The sequence below is a fragment of the Tursiops truncatus genome, chromosome 20 (assembly GCF_011762595.2).
Source record: "Tursiops truncatus isolate mTurTru1 chromosome 20, mTurTru1.mat.Y, whole genome shotgun sequence".
NCBI classification, from domain to species: Eukaryota; Metazoa; Chordata; class Mammalia; order Artiodactyla; family Delphinidae; genus Tursiops; species Tursiops truncatus.
In genome coordinates this window covers 17,089,692-17,107,906 of record NC_047053.1, presented here as the reverse complement: position 1 = coordinate 17,107,906, position 18,215 = coordinate 17,089,692, and the positions used below count along the sequence as shown (strand labels likewise).

General features: G+C 53.9%; 1 protein-coding gene across 5 annotated transcripts in view; it reads right to left on the bottom strand.

Annotated features, from left to right (window-relative positions):
* Window positions 1–18,215, bottom strand: part of RAB11FIP4 (RAB11 family interacting protein 4) — a 113,927-nt gene that overhangs the window by 19,441 nt on the left and 76,271 nt on the right. The window lies entirely within an intron of this gene.

Below are 18,215 nucleotides of genomic sequence, written 5' to 3'. Positions count from 1 at the left end.
GCATTAATTATAGCCTTTATTAAGTGTTAGGACGAGATGCTGCCTGGGCGAGGGAGTCCGCGAGGCTCCCAGGCTCTGACTATCCACCCCCAGCCCTGACAATGGCTCTGCTCCCCAGGCAGTAATGTGGAGCCAAAGAACAGCTCCATGGGGACAGGGCTGGGTAAAAATAGCTCGGGCGGGCACATCCCAGCTTCCCGTGCTGCCAGGCACCAGTGGGCACACGTGGAACCCCCTGCCGGGAAGGTATGGGGGGAGGGATGGACACAAACTAAGCCCAGGGCCGGGGAGAGGCCAGCCTGCCACCTGGGGAGGCTGAGCAGGCTTGAGGGGCCTGGGGGTGTGGGGAGTCAAAGCCCTCACCCACCCTCCCAGTCAGCCAACAGCCCAGAACAGTGATAGGCCCGGTCAGGGTCTCGCTGCGTCTTTCCCCAGGTAGCAGACGGTTCAAGTGAAGGAGCTAACTTGTTGGTGCCAACGCCCCAGGTGCGCAGGGAGGGGATGGGGTTACCTGGGCCAGGATGCACTACACACCACGGTGGCTCAGCAGCTATCATCAAGCAAAGACGGTGGCAGTAGAGATTAGCAGCCATGCAGGCTGTCCCCAACGCCCGTCCTGAAGCCAGGCCTCGCCCTGCAGGCGGCTGGCGCTCATCAATGGCTCATAGGAGACTTTACAGCAGAGGGTCGCCCGGGTGCCAGTCAAGGGGTGAGGGTGGGAATAGGAGGGATTTCGGGGTCCACACAGAGGGGCTGGTGCCTCAGCCTTGCCTTCGGAATAAAAGCAACCTTGACTCAGATACGAGGCCTCAGCTTGCCCACCACAGGGCCAAGGGCAAACCTGGGAGCACCAGGTCCCCAAACTATTAGAGGTTATCACCCGTCTCAGCCAGCCCTGGGGACTGACCTCACACTGTGAGATCGAAGCTCTGCAGCCCAAGCTTCCCACTCTGCTGGGGAGGCCAAGGTCAGGCAAACAGACAGACTGCCACCCCCAAGGCTAGAGCAGAATCCCCTCTAGTTAAGCTCCTCCCAGGGGTGGGGCGCCCAGAGCAGCTTTCAGGCTGTCTCCTCCCAGCTAGGGGCTCCAGGATCCACCTCCCGAACCCTCACTTCAGGGAGGGCACCACCGGCAGCTGAAGACCACCCGTGACTGGGTTCCCACCCAGGAGTGGATCTCAGTGTCGACGCCCTAGCGGCCACACTACTTGCATCATAAAGTAAACCCGCAGACCCCAGGCGGGGGACAATGGTGACAACAGGAGCTCCTCAGGAGCTCACTATTAGCCTCAAGTGGGCAATACCAAGAGGGTCTGATGCTCCCATCACCCCCTGGAGGGAGGCACTAAACCAGTCTGCTTTGCAGATGGGGGGACTGAGGCTCTTGCAGACTTGGTTCAGTCCAGGATCTGGCCTCCACCAGCTGTGGAGCCACAAGCTGGTAATGAACGGAAGAGAAAGTCACGCTCGTGTTTCTCAAGAACCCCATTTACATACAGCCAAGGTGGTCAGATGAGTCCGTCTGCTGTTGCACACACCACCACCACCGCGGAAGGGGTGTGGAAGCCTGCACTGCCTTTCTTCAGTGTTTTAACTGCAACTCCTCAACTGTCTCTCTGCCTGATCTCCACACCCTCCCCGCAGCACACACGCTGCTGCTAAGGTAGTGCCCCAGGAGTGCAAGGGAAAGGAGGGCATGACGTAGCTCCCAGAAAAACTGTAGAAATGAGGGATGCTGGATTGGCCGCCTGGCAGCCAAACTAAGGCCAGAGGTGGGCGAATCCCCTGCGGGGCAGCAGAACAGAGGGGCTGGAAGTCTTAAGGGTTGGGGCGAGATTCTGAGGCAGATCCTGGCAGCGACCACCCAGGCACTGGCCAGGGGTCTTTTGTCCGGTTGACCTGAATGTCCAGTCTGCCCTAAAGGCTGTGGGGTCTCGCTGAACTGGCACCAGAGCTGGAGACCACTCCATGCCCATTCAGACCTTCTAAGCAGCTCCCCGGGGTCCAAGTTCACCCATCACCCTTCGGATCAGGACGAGCTTCCGACGAGCCTGGTGACAATGAGAGGAGGGCTGCACGAGCTTGCTGCCGGAGTGCAATGTTCACTGAGAATGAATCAGCTGGAGTTTTGGCTCTGTGCGTTCAAGGAGGGACAATTTGCGGGCATAAGTGGCACTCGAGTCCCAGGGGTGTGGGAAGGGCCAACAAGATCTGCTTTCCAAGCCCATTAGGCAATGGGTCAGACCCTGGACCCCACTGGAAATGCCGCTCACACCAGGGCCATAGCCCCACCCAGGAGACACTCTGAGCCCTCTGTCCCCACTTCTGTTCCAATAACACATTTGAGCACGTCAAAAGGTATCAGTTAAAAAATAAAAATAAAAATGTGTTGCTAAAAATCTAATGGAGAAGAAAATGGAAGAGGAGAATACTTAAGTCATCCAAAAGGATTCAGGAAAAGGGAGGAAAAGAGAATCAAAGATCAGATTGGAACAAACAAAAAGACACATAATAAAGAGCTCAACCATATCAGTAATTCATTAAATGAAAATTGAATAAACCATCCTATTAAAAGAGAAATATTGTCAGACTAGATTAAAAAAAAAACACGCCGGGCTTCCCTGGTGGCGCAGTGGTTGAGAGTCCGCCTGCCGATGCAGGGGACACGGGTTCGTGCCCCGGTCTGGGAAGATCCCACATGCCGCGGAGCGGCTGGGCCCGTGAGCCATGGCCGCTGAGCCTGCGCGTCCGGAGCCTGTGCTCCGCAACGGGAGAGGCCACGACAGTGAGAGGCCCACGTACCGCAAAAAAACAAAAAAACAAAAACTACATGCCATTTACAAGAGACACAATTTAAGCATAAGGACACATGTAGGCGGGAAATAAAAAAAGATACACCACGCAAACACCAACTAAAAGTTGGAGGGGCTATATTAATATCAGACAAGAGATAGAGAGACATTAAAAAAACGATAAAAATCAATTTAACAAGATGTAACACTCCTAAGCATTTATGCATCTAATAACGTGGTTTCAAAATATACAGAGCAAAACTTAACTCATCTCTCTCAGTAAATGATAACGCACACAAACAAGATAATGAGAAGGGAGACAGAAGATGTGAACACAAGCTAGACAGGACACAAATATAACATTACACCCAACAGCTGTAGAATAAAACCATCAGATCAAAGGTTGATGAGCATTTGGATACTTGCACAATACCAAAGAATCACCCTACAGATTACTGCAACCCCGACCCCACCCCCAGTACCACTACCATGGAATAAACAGGCTACTGTCATTTTAGTGCAGTGATCAAACCTGGCACCGCTAATTAGGACCAATCACACACCGGCCTCCTGATGTGTTCCATTATGAAGGACACAGCATCACCTATCATATAGTCTTTACAAAACATTTAATCCTAATGAAGCCTTAAAACCTAACCTCTACTAAATGGGAAAGCAGGGGACACAGGGAACAAGTTACACATCACCACGGGGAAACAATCGGACATAAAGAATGTAGCACCTTATAAGACAACCGGCCTGGTCTTTTCCAAAAGAGAAAGTCATAAAGAAGAGGGAGGGTCCCTGACTTCAGACTATACTACAAAGCTACAGTAGTCAAGACAGTACGGTACTGGCACAAAAACAGAAATATAGATCAATGGAACAGGATAGAAAGCCCAGAGATAAACCCATGTACATATGGTCACCTTATCTTTGATAAAGGAGGCAAGAATATACAGTGGAGAAAAGACAGCCTCTTCAATAAGTGGTTCTGGGAAAACTGGACAGCTATATGAAAAGAATGAAATTAGAACACTCCCTAACACCATACACAAAAATAAACTCAAAATGGATTAAAGACCTAAATGTAAGGCCAGGCACTATCAACCTCTTAGAGGAAAACATAAGCAGAACACTCTATGACATAAATCACAGCAAGATCCTTTTTGACCCAGCTCCTAGAGAAATGGAAATAAAAACAAAAATAAACAAATGGGACCTAATGAAACTTAAAAGCTTTTGCACAGCAAAGGAAACCACAAACAAGATGAAAAGACAACCCTCAGAATGGGAGAAAATATTTGCAAATGAAGCAACTGACAAAGGATTAATCTCCAAAATTTACAAGCAGCTCATGCAGCTCAATATCAAAAAAACAAACAACCCAATCCAAAAATGGGCAGAAGACCTAAACAGACATTTCTCCAAAGAAGATACACAGATTGCCAACAAACACATGAAAAGATGCTCAACATCACTAATCATTAGCGAAATGCAAATCAAAACTACAATGAGGTATCACCTCACACCAGTCAGAATGGCCATCATCAAAAAATCTAGAAACAATAAATGCTGGAGAGGGTGTGGAGAAAAGGGAACCCTCTTGCACTGTTGGTGGGAATGTAAATTGATACAGCCACTATGGAGAACAGTATGGAGGTTCCTTAAAAAACTAAAAATAGAACTACCATACGACCCAGCAATCCCACTACTGGGCATATAACCTGAGAAAACCAAAATTCAAAAAGAGTCATGTACCAAAATGTTCACTGCAGCTCTATTTACAATAGCCAGGACATGGACGCAACCTAAGTGTCCATCGACAGATGAATGGATAAAGATGTGGCACATATATACAATGGAATATTACTCAGCCATAAAAAGAAACGAAATTGAGTTATTTGTAGTGAGGTGGCTGGACCTAGAGTTTGTTGTACAGAGTGAAGTAAGTCAGAAAGAGAAAAACAAATACCGTATGCTAACACATGTATATGGAATCCAAAAAAAAAAAAAACGTCATGAAGAACCTAGGGGCAAGACAGGAATAAAGACACAGACCTACTAGAGAATGGACTTGAGGATATGGGGACGGGGAAGGGTAAGCTAGGTCAAAGTGAGAGAGTGGCATGGACATATATACACTACCAAACGTAAAACAGATAGCTAGTAGGAAGCAGCTGCATAGCACAGGGAGATCAGCTCGGTGCTTTGTGATCACCTAGAGGGGTGGGATAGGGAGGGTGGGAGACGCAAGAGATATGGGGACATATGTATATGTATAACTGATTCACTTTGTTATAAAGCAGAAACTAACACACCATTGTAAAGCAATAAAGCAATAAATAAATAACATTCAATAAAGATGTTAAAAAAAAAAAAGAAAAGGGAGGGGGATTCTTCTAGACGAGTGGTTCTCAAACTTTAGAGTCATTTGGAGAGTGCAGTGGATTGTTAAAACTCAGACTGAATCAGTTTCTGATTTAGTAGGTTTGGGGTGATGTCTGAAAATGTGCATTTCAATAGGTTGAAATAGGTTTTTTTTTTTTTCAAGTGCATTTCTAACAAGTTGTCAGGTTATGCTGATGCTACTGGTCCCAGGGCCACACTGGGAGAACTGCTGTTTTCAATTACCCAAGAGATATAAAAACCGAACGTTATCTTTGATTAGATCCTGGTTCAAGCAAGCAAGCCAGCAAACCACCACCCAGCTGTGAAAGATCTTCTGGGGACAAGCAGGGAAACTGGAATATGGAGCAGATACTGGGTGATATCAGGGAATGATGCTCGAGTTTGCTAGGTGTGTTAACCGTATCTAGTTATGAAGGAGAAATGCCCTTAGTTTTAATAACGTCTTGCCGAATTTCATTTCAAACGGCTCAGAAAACAATCTCCCACACAGACATAAAGCAAATACGGTAGCAGCACCGGGGAGCACCCGGGCATGAGAATCCTTAACGGTGCAGTCTTCCTCCACGACCAGCTCCCTGATGGTCTGTCCTGGCTGCAGGGGCTGATCTGGGCTCCCCGTGAAACACTGTGGGGTTCCCTTGTGTGGTGATGGAGGCATGGCTATTGCAGGGGCTGTATGGTGGGCTCTGGAGCCACGAGGGCTGGGGAGCAGGTGCTGTGAGCCACTGCAGGGCACTGCTTACGGCAAAACCTATGGGAGTCATGCAGGTTGGTGGCCGAGAATGGCGGCCAATCCCACCCGCAGTGGCCTCCCATAATCAGTTCTTACAGGTCTCATTTTTTCCAGCACGTCAGAAGTAAACCTTACATACGTAGAGCGTGAAAGACAGTTGCCCCAAACTTGCTGAACTGGTTAAGGAAAAGTGTAAAATCTCTCATAAACTTAGCTCCATTTAAAAGGAATATGGGGGGACATCCCTGGTGGTCCAGCGGTTAAGACTCCGCGCTTCCACTGGCGGGGGTGGGGTGGGGAGGGCGGTGCGGGTTCGATCCCTAGTCAGGGAACTAGGATCCTGCATGCTGTGTGGCACAGCCAAATTAATTAATCAATTAATATAATAAAATAAATAAAATGGATGAAGGATCTGAATAGACTTTTAAAAAGTTTTTAAAAATAAAAGAACTATGAAAAGGGGCAGCCACCCTTTAAAAATGCTATCCTAGGGCTTCCCTGGTGGCGCAGTGGTTGAGAGTCCGCCTGCCGATGCAGGGGACGCGGGTTCGAGCCCCGGTCCGGGAGGATCCCACGTGCCGCGGAGCAGCTGGGCCCGTGAGCCATGGCTGCTGAGCCTGCGCGTACGGAGACTGTGCTCTGCAACGGGAGAGGCCACAACAGTGAGAGGCCCCGTGTACCACAAAAAAAAATGAAATAAAATAAAAAATGCTATCCTAAAGGTAGAGTCAGCGGAAAGAGGGAGCTCAGAGGACCAGCACAACATCCTTGGGTAAAACCAGCGCTTGAGGATAAGAGCTGAAGGGTGAGCGGTCTAGGTTACAAATGACTAGATCAAGAGGCAGGGGCGGCTGCTCTCCCTGGGTGCCAGGCTCCGCTCCCCTCCCCCTCCCCCTCCCCCCTCAGAGGATGATTCCGGAGAACCTTTCTGTTATGGGCAGAATTGTGTCCCCCTCGCCCCCCAACCAGCAGTCTCTTAGAATGTAACTGTGTTTGGAGACAGGGTCTTCAAAGAGGTAATTAAATTAAAATGAGGTTATAAGGGTGGGCCTAATCCAGTGTGACCAGCGTCCTTATTGGGAAATTAGGACGTGGACAGACACAGGCACACACACACAGACACACACACACGACCAGGGAGTACTGTTAGGGTAGCCCTAGCAAACTAATACTCTTTCCTCCTTCTCTAGGAAGGCTGTGTGGAGACCCCTCAGCTAGGTCTGTGTTTTCCACCCACCTTCCCACCCGGATAATAAGAGCAAATTCCTTCAAGGTCAATTCAATTCAACCTCCACAGAGAACTAACTAGTGAATCTCCAGAACTTTGTCAAGAAACTTGGGATTTTTTTTTTTTTTTGGTCAAAGGAATTGTTGGCTTCCCTTCCATGATCATTTTGAGATATCGCTGCTTCTAAAGAGACTGTATCTTGCTGACACTGAAGCCTGGTGGATCTATGATTTTCAGGACAATGTTTCATAAGCACTTTATACACGGATCTAAGTAAATTATTTCCATTTCTTGTGTTCTCTCAATAGCATAGGTATTATAGCTTCGTTGTAGAGATGCGTGTGTGCAGTTCAATCACGGGCACTTAAAATTGCAAAGCCAATTTTTGTTTGCCCAGAGCTGTACACAGTGTAGTCATAGTACAAATATAAAAGTTATTTTGCCTAAATAGTGGCTGGTTGACAAGAGATCAGCAGTTAGCCCCGGAACCACAGAGCCTCTAACCCTGGGCCAGGCCACCTCTGTGGCCAGCAGTGCCTAGTAATTTGGCAAGATAGTACCAGTTTCTCCATGCCAGGCAGTATTTCTGGCTACTTGAAATCTAGGGCAGACTTCTTCCCTCTGTTGTGGTCAGTTTAGGAAGGAGGGCGATCTACCACTCCTGGGACACGTGGGCACCCTCCTCGGCTGTGATGCCAGCCAGAACCAGAGTCCCCTCCCCCGCCCCAAGGCTGGCTGTCTAGGGTCAGTGATGGTGACCAAGAGGCCAGGCACATACTGCAGCTGAATTTGGCTAAGTGACCCACCTCCAAGGAAAAGCCACGGGGGAGGTGGTCCGAGGGTCCACTTTTGCTCCCACGGGCATCAAGCCCTTGATGGGGTCTAACCGTCCCAACAAAGCCCAGGGTCCCAGATCTGAGTGCCCTGGTAAAGCTACCCCCGAACACAAAGGATTCCAACAGGCCAGCTAGCCTCCCCCACTGCCCCTGAAGTAGAGCCAAAGGTCTTGATTTTCAAAAGAGAACATGGAGGCAAACTGTTGGGGATTATGAAAACAGAACTTAAACTGCTTCCACATCTGGAAACCAAACCCAGCGGCCAGCCCCAGGAATTCCAGGCATGTCAGCCCAGAGAGGCTGCAGGTCAGGGGAGGTGTTTCCTGTTGGCCGAGTACCCCCGGCCACCTCCCCGAATCTACACGCAAGATCTGTCTGCAAGAGGCCAGGTGGAGCCGCACCTGAGAGGAAGCCAGGAAAGGAAGGCAACACACGGGAGCGCTGACCACGCGGCCAGCGTCTGCTCCGTGCTTCACTGGGGAGGGTCTCGTTTTCCTCCCCCCAAAATCCTGCAAGTAAATGCTGTCTCCTCCCTACAGATGAGGACCCTGTGTCCAGAGAATTTAATCCACTCTGCTCTGAAGTGATGCTGCCTGTGATTTAACTTCCATTGCCGCCTCTAAATTCTCAAAAAAGGATTCCCCGAGTACCCTCCGGGAAGCCCCAGTTCCCACCAGCCATCATATCTACGGCTCTTCCTGAGGAAACCACGGGCCAGGTGGAGAGCAACTCAAACGTCAAAAGCGAATCCACAGGCCGCACATTGAAAGGGGGGCCCATCAAGGGGTCTCCTGGCTCTCTGAACAGGCAACTATTTTGGGCTACAAATTATAGCTTTGAAAGATGCGGCCGTCTGAAGTGAGGGCTTGATTACTCACACAGCCAAGAGTCTGTGGGGCTTGTCTTGGGGGCTCCCTGTGTTACCATCCTGATAAGAGGAGTTTAAAGTGAAGGCTGGGGAAGGGATATCAGGGGCCAGTCCTCTGCCCCCGAGAGCCCAACAGGTGGGCCCAGCCGCACTCCTTCAGCAGGGCACCCTCAAACGATGTGATATAACCTCCCAGGGGGCACACCTGGGCCGAGCTGACAGTCCAGAGCTAGGCTGGGTGCCCAGCCCAGTCCCCCTGTGCCACAGGAAGCCTCGGGCCTTGAAAGGCCAAGCAGGTGCCAGGGTTTACCCAGAGCTGACGGCCAAGGCTCCTTCTGACCCGTCCTCCTGGAGTGGACAGGGCGGGATCAGGCAGGCCAATGACACGGTGGCGACTCTCCTCCTCCACACCCCACAGAGCCCCCCTGCCAGGCTCTCTGCTTTTATAACCTTCCGGCACCTTCCATCAGCCCAGAGTCCCCGGCAGTGCTCCCGGCAGGCTCAGTCGAGGTGTCCCTTTTTGTCCTGCAGCCTTTGCCAGGTCCAGCTATCCAAGCTGCCGGTTCCAGGGGTGCAGCCCTGCACTGGGGCCACCAGCGCACAGCTGGCCAGGGCTCAGGTCCCTTCCCAGGCGCCCCCCGCAGTGGGGACGGGGAGAGCACTAGGTCCCGCCAGCAGTCATAGCTTGGGGCTCAGAGGCGGGAGGCCCCCAGGGAGTCCTAGAGTACTGAAGTCCCTCAAGACCCCCTCAAAGAGCCTGTGGGCTCCCCACTGGCCACGGAACCAGGTCCTGACTCGCAGGCAGCACGCACAGGCCCCGCAGCAGTCTCGGCCTCAGGACACGACCCCAAGCTCGACCCCAAGCTCCTGTCCGGCTTCACCCCCCAGCCCCCAAGCCCTGGCACGTGATATCCCTTATGCGCGAAACACAATTCCTCCCTGGGTCACACATGCCTGTCCCTAAACAAGCCCCAGTTAGAAAGTCACTGTATCCGGGAGGCCGACGCCCTCCACCCACCCTCCACCTATGCCCCTCACCCCCAGGCCCAGAACTGAGCTTCTAGAGCCCTCCAGCCATCTCTGGGCCCCCTCCCTCCGGTGAGCCCTGTCTCTGCCCGTGACTCTCCCTGGGGCGCAGGGTAAGGAGGCACACGCCAGGCTGGGTCCTCATCCTCACCTCCCCCGCCCCTCATGTACCATTTTAAGGAGAGAAGGGGGAAGCTTTTCCATCCCAGCCTTGGCACAGCTAACCCACTGGCTCCCCCTGTCCCCAGCCAGGAGCTGTGTGGTAGCCTTGCCTCCTGGGGGTCCCACAGGGGCCACTGCACCAGGTATTATAGGCTCTTTGAAAGCAAAGCTCTGCCCCACCTGCAGCTCTGTTTCTCTTAGGGCTGGTTTAATTCATTACACCCCTTGGTACACCCAAAGGACAGAAGTCCACCTTTATGCCAGAGACCCAACACCACCTCATCAAAGGGGGGCTGCGAGGGCTTCCCTGGTGGCTCAGTGGTTAAGAATCCGCCTGCCAATGCAGGGGACACGGGTTCGAGCCCTGATCCAGGAAGATCCCACATGCCGCGGAGCAACTAAGCCCGTGCGCCACAACTACTGAGCCTGTGCTCTAGAGCCCACGAGCCACAACTACTGAGCCCGCGTGCCGCAGCTACTGAAGCCTGCACGCCTAGAGCCCGTGCTCCGCAACAAGAGAAGCCACCGCAATGAGAAGCCCACGCACCAGAACAAAGAGCAACCCCTGCTCAACACAACTAGAGAAAGCCCACGCGCAGCAACGAAGCCCCAACGGAGCCAAAAATAAATAAAATAAATTTATTAAAAAAAAAAAAATTGGGCTGCCAACCCCTGACACTATACACAAAACTAAGGAAGTAGGGCTACTGGCTTTCATCAGCATCTTGAGAGGCAGAGAGGAGACCTCTGACACAAATAAGCTTTAAGACCACTGCCCACTCTGAAGGGTCTCCCTCCAGCCACCATCTCTCACTGAGCCCTCAGCCCGCGGCTCCCCCAGCCCTGCTCCTCCCTTAGGGAGCAGCACCCCTTGTCAATCTCACCCCCCACAGGTGCCAAGGCACTGACTGCTCACCCCATTCCCTCCCCCTGCAGCCCAGCCAGGCCACCCACCACATCCCGCTTATACAGGCAGGTCCCCATGCCTTCACCCGTGCTATTCCCTGCCCTGAACTCCTCCATCTGTCTCAGGGCATTTGCTTGGAGCGACACTGTCCGCTGGCACTCCCTGAGCCCTTGGCACCCAGCTAAAAAAACACAGGGTGGTCTTAAACATTTGAGGAAGACCAGGAGAGAATGCATCTATTAGGCACCTAGCATGTGCTGGGTGTTCCTGTGCGTCAGCCATCGTTCAGATGCGAAAACTGGGGCTCAGAGAGGTTAACCAATTGGAAAAGGTCACAGAGCTAGCTGGACTAGGGTTTGAACAAGGTCTGATTTCAATACAGCAAGGAAGGTGCAGGAATGCTAAACACACTGGGAGATGGCAGGGTCCAACACTCAGCATTGGAGCAGCCTCTCAGGCTGAGCCCTGCAGGCCATGGGCACAGGAATTAGCTGGGCTGGTGGCACCAGAACTTGGACTTGAGCTGAAGGTTGCAGGGACCACAGCACACTAGACCACTGACTACTGTCAGCTGAGGCTCCTGGGGCTTGTGCCGCCCTGGCCACAGGGCATAGCCCCCTCCCCTTTCCCACCACAGGGAGCTTCAAAGAGGCTACATGTGGGAAGATTTTACAGAAAGGGAGAGGAGAGAGATTTGAAAGAAAGTTGCTAAAGGGAAACATGTGAAAATGAAAACTCAGACAAAGTGGGAGGAAGAGGGAAGGAAGGAAAAGATGATGTGTAAGGATTGTCAACTGAGTCAGGAAGCCAAGATATGAAGGCCAGTTTCCCTCTGCTACCTTGGGGAGGCCAAGGACCCACTCCCTGCCTTCATTTTCCCTTTCAACCCAGGTGGAAGGGAGCAGTATGATCTCAGACAGTACCCAGCAAGAGAGAAACAGGGAAAGGTGCCTCACACACAATCCTGATGACTGTGGAGCCATGACCCGCATCTGGTAGAGGAACAACCCAAGGCTCAGAGAGGTTGCTCTACTTTCCCATGGCGACACAGCTTCTGAGCTGTAAAGCTGGAAACTGAGCCCAGGTCTGCCCAGTATCCAAGCTCATTCCCTTGAACCACATCAGAGTGTTGCTTTATAAATCCTCCCACCACTACAAGGTGGCCCTACTTCCTTCCTCAAAGAAACTGGGCAAATTATGCAAATTCTCTAGTGGTTACCTAGTTTCTGTGTTTCATCAAATCCAAGATGTCTTTGATTTTAAGATGCACTGTTATCTCGAGTGTACCAAGAAATGGCACTGTCAATTAAAGTATAACATACCAGCAAATGTATGACACACAGCAACTTGAGATGTTAAAATGTGAGGAAAAAGTTATGTCTTAGAATCTGTAAAATACAGTGTGACTATTGGTGGGGAACGGGGATTCAGCCAGTTCCTTCGTGTGTGTGCGCGTGCGTACGCCGAAGGGTAATGACAACTCCGTGCATGCACGTCCGCGCACGCGCGCGCACACGCACACACCTGCTGCTGTGGGCTCCTTCTTTGCTAATAACTCTTGCAGATAATCACACAACAGTGTGCTGGCCAGACCTGCCTTGTCAACAAGAACGCTCATTTCGCCAGGAGGCCATCCATTCAAGGTTACTCAACACTGTCAGCCAGAGGCTGTCCTCATCACCACCCACCTGACCAGTCAGCCCGGCCAGCCTCGCCTCAGTGGAGCTGCAGACCTCTGAGCAGCCAAGCGAGACAGACAGGCAGGTCTACTCCTTGGAAAACTACCAAGGGCAGCCACTCGACGTGGCCGGGTGGCTGCAGAGCCCACACCTTCCTACCTGGCCCCTCTCCAGATCTCCTGGGGCCTGCAGCCAGCCAGACCCACAGTGCTTCAATAAGGCAGGGACTGTGCTGGCAGCCCTGCTCCAAGCTGGCTTTTCCAGCTGAGCACAGGTGGACAGAGAGGCAGGTCCCGGCTGGAGGCGAAGGGCAGTGCGCAGAGGTGCGGACCCACTCTCCTGGGTAGAGGGGCCACGGCCGGCAGAGCAGGCGGCCTCTGGGAGGAAGGAACCGGCACAGTTCCCCACCAAGCCCCGGGGAGACGGCCGTCACCTGGGAACGTGCTTTGCATCTCATTCACAGACTGCCTCTCGGGCAGGCGCCAGTCACTTCACGCAGCCCCAGAGTCTGCATCTGCAAAGGCCAAGTTGGTTTCTTTAAAAGCACAGAAGCTGAGGAAGTGGAATCTTGCTCCTCCTGTCCTCGGGTAGCCGAGTTTTTCCCCTGCCACCTTCCTGTTTTGGGGCTGACATCTTCCCTGCAAGAACTTCTGTTAGGAGCTAAGGTTATCAGTCACAAGAATCAAACCAGCAGAAGCCTGAAGGAACTAAAAATAACAGCTCGCTTGTAAGCCAAGCATTCTTAAGTGCTTTTCATACCTTTACATATTTGATCCACGTAACAACCTTATGAGAGAGGTAATAGCATCATTCTCTTTTCACAGACAAGGAAACGGAGGCAGAGAGAGGTTAAATGATTTGCCTAAGATTCCGCACACACAGCACTGGCAGAACCAGGACCTGAACCCAGACAGCCCAACTCCGGAGCCCAGGCTCTCAGGGACCACACTATCCTGCTTCTAGCTGCCTAACCGTCCACCAGGCCCCAGCCAAGCGTGTGTCAGAACCCGCTCCGGGTATTCTAGGTCACAGCAGCTCATTATACCTGCATCATCACCCTGTGAGGTGGATACTATTATCACTCTCATTCTGGGAGTGGGGAAACTGAGGCTCAGCAAGGCGAGGTAGCTTGCCCAAAGTCCCATAGCTAGCAAGCGGCAGGGCCAGGACCTAGACCCAGGTGCTTCCTGGCTCTGACACTTCTTTTCTGTTTTAAGAAAACAGGCATTGGATTACCGAGCATGAGATGAAGGCACCTGTGCTTTTTGTTTTTTTTTTTCTTTTAGCCGTACGCGGGCCCCTCACTGTTGTGGCCTCTCCCGTTGCGGAGCACAAGCCCCGGACGCGCAGGCTCAGCGGCCATGGCTCACGGGCCCAGCCGCTCCGCGGCATGTGGGATCTTCCCGGTCTGGGGCATGAACCGGTGTCCCCTGCGTTGGCAGGCGGACTCTCAACCACTGCGTCACGAGGGAAGCCCAGCACCTGTGTTTTGAGGCAGGTGTTTCTCCCAGGAAAACCGGTGTGCAGGAAGGAGAAACTTGCTCCTGTGTCTCTCCTATCCTAAGAGGGAGACTGCAGTCTGGTGCTGAGAGCAGAGCCCTCTCAGCTCTCTTACCCCGGGTCCACTGCAGACAGCACTGGCCACGTGACACACGTGAGACCCCTTTTTATGGTAATTAGGCCTGCAGAGCGCAGGAGGGTCGGGGTGACAAAAGATGACTCAAGAGCGAGAGGGTTCCCACCCGCTCTCCCACTCCAGCTCCGCTCAGGCCTTCCTCTTCTGGATCCCTTACAAGAGAAAAGCGCCCACGAGCAGAGCCTCAGATATTAAGAATAACTGCTACGGAGCTTTGCTTTCGTTTGAGTCGTGTTTACATTGCTGGGAAAGAACCCACTTGCCTGGGAAGATGAAGCAGGTTGAATCAATGAAAACAATGCCCAAGAGTTGGGCAACTTCCCCTTTCCTGAAGGAAGTCAAGAAGGGGGGGTAGAAAAGTCGGTATTACTCGCACCGCCTGCCAGACGAAGCTGGGCTGAGGTCACCCGGAGCCCCCGGCTCTGGACCACCGAGCTACCTCCTCAGACCTCCACGCGCCCCTCAGAGGATGCACTGATTTCTGGATGCCTATTCTCTTCTTCCACTACACACACACACACACACACACACACGCGCGCGCGCACGCGCGCGTGCGCTTGGGGCCCCCAGCTATACAGAGATCAGGTGCGTGAGCACCTCGGCTGGGCCCCTAAGGAGACCGGGGCACAGAATTGAGCTGCCACCTGGCCATGAGCAGCGGAAGTGAAGAGGGCGCCCAAGGAGGAGACGAGGAAGCAGAGCCCGGGAGCGGCTGGCCAGAGCGCGGACCAGGGGCGGCTGCCCGCTACCTCATGAGTCTTGAGCGCTGCACCTGCTGCACCCCCGCAGCGCTGGCCCGTGGGGACGGGGACAGCCCCGACCGTGATCCGCCTGCTTAGACAGCTGTACGGACAGCACCCCGGTGGTTTTGGCTCGTATCAACAGTCTGGCAAGGACGGTTTCCATATCCACTCAGACAGGCTCATCTGACCCGACCCGCGCTAAGGGCAGGAAGTCCATGCAGCGATGGCCGCATGCAGGCACCTCTCCCCAAGGAACACCTTCAGGCCCAAACCCCTCAACAGCAAGGGTCTGAAGAGGACAGAGCACTGAAATGCATTCTGTGCCCGGGAGTTTCTAACGTCAGCTGTGCTACCTTCTCCTCCTGGGATTCCGGCTGTTGCCTGGCAGCGTCAGGCACCCCTGGCCTCTCTGTCCCGTCCCCTGGCTCACTCTCCAGTCACAGCGGCCTCCCTGCAGGTCCGCGGATGCACCTCGCCGGCCGCGGTCCCACCTCAGGGCCTTTGCGGTTGCTGCTTCCCCTGCCTGGGCCTCTTTGGTCAGAGGCCACCGTCTCAGCGAGGACTGCCCTGCCAACTCCGTTTAAAAGCACAGCTCCTTGCCCAGCACTCCCCAGGACCCCGCGTTCGCTCCTGCCGCCTCGCACGCTGCAGGCTGTACCTGCTTGCCTGCCCTGTGCTGCCCTGTGAGCTCCGTGGAGGCAGGGACTGCTGCCGGCTGGGTTCACTGCTGTGTCTCCAGTGCCCAGCACAGAATCCAACACGAATTAGACGCTCAAATATTGCTGAATGAATGAATTGCCTGTAGTGGGCAATGTGCCTGGTGGGGGCTGGGTGAACAGACATGGGGAAGGATCTGTGCCCTGGAAGCCACCTGATGGAGGGGACTGTGTACCACAGCCAGGAGACACGTTCACACAACGTCCAGAAGGATGCCAGGTGGATGTGCCCAGTCCACACGCCTGTCCCATGCCCGGCTGGCCGTGGGCACGTTATCCAGCTGCAGGACTGGGCAGTAGGAAGACCTGAGCAGTCCTCCTCATTCGAGGGGCCGATGACTTGATGCCGTCAACGCTCAGGTGCTGAGTCAAGACACAGAGGACCCCAGCCCAACCCCAGGAATCCTGCACGCCCAGCAAGACCAGGGCACTGTGCCCACTGCCAACACCGGACAGCAGGCAGATCAGACAGATGCTTCCTCTTCCAAAGGCAATAAGCCTTGCGCCGGGGGGCAGGGCCAGGGCACAGGGCCAGGGCACAGGGCCAGACGGTGGGCTCCATCTGCCCAGGCTGTCCCTCCCCCGCCTAAGGTCCTGAGTCCCTGAGGTGCCTACTTCCAGGACTTGCTCACCTGCTATTAGGAGCCTCCCCCCTGCTCCCCTGCGCCTCCTCCCTATCCACACCTAAAGTATAAGAAGTGAAGTGAAACTGTGAAGCCCCCTTAGAGCAGAATCAGCTGTGAAAACATCCCTTGGCGTAACAGGCCACCTCAGAGGAGAGAACACAGCCCTAGGAAAGGAAGTTTCCAGCCACTCTGATGTGGGGTGGGGAGGGTGCTGGAAGGTGAGAGCCGTGAAGGCCCCCGTAAGCAGCTGAAGAGACAGCCCTGGATGTGAGGGTAGCCGGACCCATCAGGAGGGGAGGAGGCTAGGAGAGGCCATGAAGGGGCCAGTGTCCTTTGGGAAGGGTCCAAACGCTCTGAAGAGAGGCCAGCAGGGAAGGAGAGTGGGGGCCAGGAGAACACCCACCAGCAAGCTCTCAAGCTGCAGCCCAGTGCCTCCCCAGTGCAGGCTGCTCCAGGCACCCTAATTTCTCCTCCTTCCTGCCCTTGCTAGACTGAAAGTCCTTTCTATGCACAGGCTCCGGATAGTCTCTCTTACTGGTCTTGCTTGGCGCAAAGGTCTCGCCTCCTGCCTGCTCACCTGGCCTGCTTAGTCCGGCCCCTCCCCTGAGCACTGTCTTATCTCCCGCCCGCCTTAGTCATCCACCCCACCCCTCCAGCAAAGCCAGAGTCACCAAATTACAAAGCTGTTCCCCAGCAAGCATGTGCCCAAGCAACGGCCTGCTACCCAAGAATCCCACAGGGGACGCACACGCCTAGTCATGGGGGCCTCAGAGACAACCCAGATCAACTCTGCCTGAGGGCTGGGGACACAGTGTTGGGCAGGGAGCGATCAGACCCAGTTTATCAGTCTCCCACCAGCCTTCAAACACCTTGAGGGGAGGGAAGTATCTGCATGTCGTAGCCCTTGGGCACGTAATCGGCATTTCACGAATGCCAGGCAAGCAGGGTAAGCTTTGGGCCAGTCTATCTGAGTAAGCTGGTGCCAGGTGGGTGGCAAGACCCCAGTCAATGGCAGTGACTCAAGGACTCCACAAAGGCTGGGTTACACGGTTACAGGGAGGGAAGGGAGGGAGGGAGAGAGAGAGAGAGAGACAGAGAACTCTACTGCAGAGGTCTGAGACACACACAGCTGGTACCCTCCCCCCCCCCGCCCCCTGGCAATCACTGTAACCACACTGCACCAGGGAAAGGACCTGGGGGTGCCCCCTCCCAGGAGACCCTGCGATTAGCACCCGCCTCCAGGCAGGGAAGCCAGAGGTTTGGTGGATCCGCAGAAACCAGACCAGAGAGCTCCCACCCAAGTCCTATAGGCTGAGTGCAGGAACTCGGCCCCCTCACACTCTTCTGAGGAGGCGGCCTATCCATCAGTCAAGGGATACTGGCATGTCCCTCGGGGCTGAAAGATGTGTCACCTCCAGCCATCTGTGGGAGAGCAGGGCTAGCAAGAAGGGGAAATGTGGAAAGACGAACACTGGAGCGTGCACGGCTGAGAAGAAATCAAGTCTGGGGCTGGGGAGGGTTCCTGCAGCACACACACTGTTCTCCAGAGGCTGCTCCCCCAAGACCTCAGAGACGCTTGTCGCCCGCAGAGAAGCGGCTGTGACAACAGCAACTACTACCGGGGCGGACTTGCCGGCTCTTGCGGCCCAGAGAGCTACGAGCTGGGAGCCCGCGCGCACCTCCGGCCTCCGCAGCCTCTCGGCTGGGAAGGAGCAGGGCCCTGTCCCCAAACCCCGAACTAGGCTGGTCCTCCCTCTTGCCTGGCAGGGACCCTCGGAAACGAGGGAAGCCCGGGAACGGTGTTGCCTCCAAAAGCTACGGGAAATCTTCGGCCGTGCAGAGCCCGCTTCG